Genomic DNA, 3881 nt, shown 5'->3' with positions numbered 1-3881 from the left:
TGTTTATCCATTCACCCGCTGAAGAACATTTGGGTTATTTCCACTTTGGGGCTATTACAAATAATGCTACTATGAACATTTGTGTACAGGTTTTATGTGAACATTTCTGTAAATACTCAGGAATGGAATTGCTGGATCATATGGTAAAATTATGTTTAACATAAGAAACTAAAAAATGTTTTCCAAAGTGGCTGTAACGTTTTGCATTCTGAAGAACAATGGAAGAGTTGCAGTTGCTCCCTGGCTGGGTTTGTTCAGTTTTTAGAGCATTGGCCCAAGGACCAAAGGGTCAGGGGTTTGATTCTTGGTCAAGGGCATGTACCTCAGTTGCAGGTTCAATCCCTGGCCCTGGTCTTGGTGGGTGCAGGAGGTAACCAATCCATGTGTCTCATGTCTCTCTCAGTCTCTCTCTCTCTCAGTCTCTCTCTCTCTCTCTCTCTCTCTCTCTCTCTCTCTCTCTCTCTCTCTCTCTCTGTAACCAATCCATGTGTCTCATGTCTCTCTCAGTCTCTCTCAGTCTCTCTCTCTCTCAGTCTCTCTCTCTCTCTCTCTCTCTCTCTCTCTCTCTCTCTCTCTCTCTCTTCTCTCTCCCTCCCTCCCTCCTCCCTCCCTTCTAAAAATCAATGGAAAAATATCCTCTGGTGAGGATAAAAAAAGAGCTGCAGTTGCTCTGCACCCTTGATAGCAATTGGTATTGTCAGTTTTTCTATTTTAGCCATTCTAATAGATGTGTAGTGGTATCTCATCATGGTTTCGATATGTACTTTGATAATGGTTAATTATATTGAAAATCTTTTCATGTGCTTATTTTCATCAATATATCCTGTTTGTTGATGTGATTGTTCAAGTCTTTGGACCATTTTAAAAATATATCTTTATTGTTTAAAGCATTACATGTCTACTTTTCCCCCCATTGACTTCTCCCAGCCACTCCCACCCCACACCACATGCCCTCACCCCCCTACTGTCTGTGTTCATGGGTTATACTCATATGCATGCATACAGGTCCTTTGGTTGATCTCTGGCCCCCTCCCTCCCCCCGCCTTCCCGGTTAGGTTGGATGGTCTGTTTGATGCTTCTATGACTCTGGCTCTATTTTTGTTCATCAGTTTATGTTGCTCAGTATATTCCACAAATGAGTGAGATCATGTGATATTTATCTTTCTCTGACTGGCTTATTTTGCTTAGCATAATGCTCTCCAGTTCCATCCATGCTGCTGCAAATGGTAAGAATTCCTTCTTTTTTACAGCAGCATAGTATTCCATTGTGTAGATGTACCACAGTTTTCTAATCCACTCATCTGCTGATGGGCACTTAGGCTGTTTCCAAATCTTAGCTATGGTAAATTGTGCTGCTATGAACATAGGGGTGCATATATCCTTTCTGATTGGTGTTTCTAGTTTCTTAGGATATATTCCTAGAAGTGGGATTACTGGGTCAAATGGGAGTTCCATTTTAGTTTTTTGAGGAAACTCCATACTGTTCTCCACAGTGGCTGCACCAGTCTGCATTCCCACCAGCAGTGAACGAGGGTTCTTTTTTCTCCGCATCCTCACCAGCACTTGTCCTTTGTTGATTTGTTGACGATAGCCATTCTGACAGGTGTGAGATGGTATCTCATTGTCATTTTGATTTGCATCTCTCAGATGATTAGTGACTTTGAGCATGTTTTCATATGTCTCTGGGCCTTCTGTATGTCCTCTTTTGAAAAGTGTCTATTTAGGTCCTTTGCCTATTTTTTGATTGGATTGTTTATCTTCCTTTTGTTAAGTTGTATGAGTTCCCTGTAAATTTCGGAGATTAAACCATTATTGGAGACTAGAGCCCCAGTGCATGAACAGTGCATGAAAATTCATGCACTGGAGGGGGAGTCCCTCAGCCTGGCCTGCCCCCTCTCACAGTCTGGGAGTCCTCAGGGGCGGGAGGCAACCCTTGATCAGGGGAAGGTGATGCCCCATCACACCTCTGCTGCTGCCAATGCCGGCAGCACAAGCCTCGGCCGGCCCTGGTTACCTGAGCCTCAGGAGGCCCTGGGTGGCTGGGGGGCTGAGGGGACTGGGGGACTCCAGAGGCAGGCTCGCGGAGTGGCCAGACCTGCCTGGGGGCAGGCCCAGCTGTGCTGCATGCCTGCTGCCCTGGTGGGGCTGAGGGGACTGGATGCTGCCATCTTGTGGCTGTGGGCGCTGCCATCTTTGAGGGCATGGCTGTCAATTAGCATATTCCCTCCTTATTGGCTATGGGCGCCATCTTTGTGAGTGTGTGATGGTCAATTAGCATATTACCTCTTTATTAGATAGGATAACATTGGCAAATATATTCTTCCATGCATTGGGCTTTCTTGATGTTTTGTTGATGGCTTCTTTTGCTGAGCAGAAGCTTTTTATTTTGATGTAGTCCCATATGTTTATTTTCTCCTTAGTTTCCATTGCCCTAGGAGCTGCATCAGTAAAGATATTGCTACATGTTTCTGATATTTTGCTGCCTATGGATTCTTCTATGATTTTTATGGTCTCCCATCTTATGTTTAAGTCCTGTATCCATTTTGAGTTTATTTTTGTGTATGGTGTAAGTTGGTGATCTAGTTTCATTTATTTTGCATGTATCTGTCCAATTTTCCCAACACCATTTATTGAAGGGACTGTCTTGACGCCATCGTATGCTCTTGCCTCCTTTGTCAAATATTAATTGAGCATAATGGCTTGGGTCAATTTCTGGGTTCTCTGTTCTGTTCCATTGGTTTATATGTCTGTTCTTGTTCCAGTACCAGGCAGTTTTGAGAAGAGTGGCTTTGTAATATAGCTTGATATCTGGTATTTGATCCCTCCAACTTTGTTCTTCTTTCTCAGGATTGGTGTGGCTACTTGGGGTCTCTTTTTATTCCAGATGAATTTTTGGAGAGTTTGTTCTAGGTCTGTGAAATATCCCAGTGGTATTGAATCTATAGGTTGCTTTGGGTAGTATGTGCATTTTAATGATGTTGATTCTACCAATCTATGAACATGGTATGTTCTTCCATTTGTTTATCTCTTCCTCTATCTCTTTTTTCAATGTCCTGTAGTTTTCTGAATGCAGGTCTTTTACCTTCTTAGTTAAGTTTATTCCTAGGTATCTTAATTTTTTTGTTGCAATGGTAAGTGGGATTGTTTTTTAGTTTCTCTTTCTGTGAGTTAATTATCTATAATAATAAAAGCATAATATGCTAATTAGACTGGACAGCCAAATGACCTTCCAGACGACCTTCTGGATGAAGCTGTGGTGGCGGGGGCTGAGGCAGAGGTGGCTGCCATGGCAGGCAGGGGCCAAGGCAGAGGTAACTAGGGGCAATCAGGCAGACAGGCAGAGGGGTTAGGGGCGATCAGGCAGGCAGGCAGGCAGAGTGGTTAGGAGCCAGTGGTCCCGGATTGTGAGAGGGTGCAGGCTGGGCTGAGGGACCTGACCCCTATGTAAGAATTTCATGCACAGGGCCTTGGTGTATAAAAAAGCCATAGATTTTTGGGTGTTAATTTTGTATCTGGTTACATTGCCAAATTCATTTATTAAGTCTAGTAGTTTTTTGATGGAGTCTTTAAGATTTTCTATGTACAATATCATGTCATATGCGAATAATGACAGTTTTACTTCTTTTCTAATTTGGCTGTCTTTTATTTCTTCTTGTTGTCTTATTGCTATGGCTAGCACTTCCAGTACTATGTCGAACAGGAGTGGTAAGAGTGGGCATCCTTGTCTTGTTCCTGTTCTTAGGGGAAATGAATTTAGTTTTTGCTCGTTGAGTATGATGTTGGCTGTAGGTTTGTCATATAAGGCTTTTATTATGTTGAGGTATGATCCCCCTATTCCCACTTTGCTGAGTTTTTATCAGGAAAGGGTGTTGGATTTTGTC

This window comes from Plecotus auritus (genome assembly GCF_963455305.1).
Source record: "Plecotus auritus genome assembly, chromosome: X".
Classification (NCBI taxonomy): Eukaryota; Metazoa; Chordata; class Mammalia; order Chiroptera; family Vespertilionidae; genus Plecotus; species Plecotus auritus.
The sequence above is the reverse complement of the archived record's forward strand: the minus strand, read 5'-3'. Positions refer to the sequence as shown.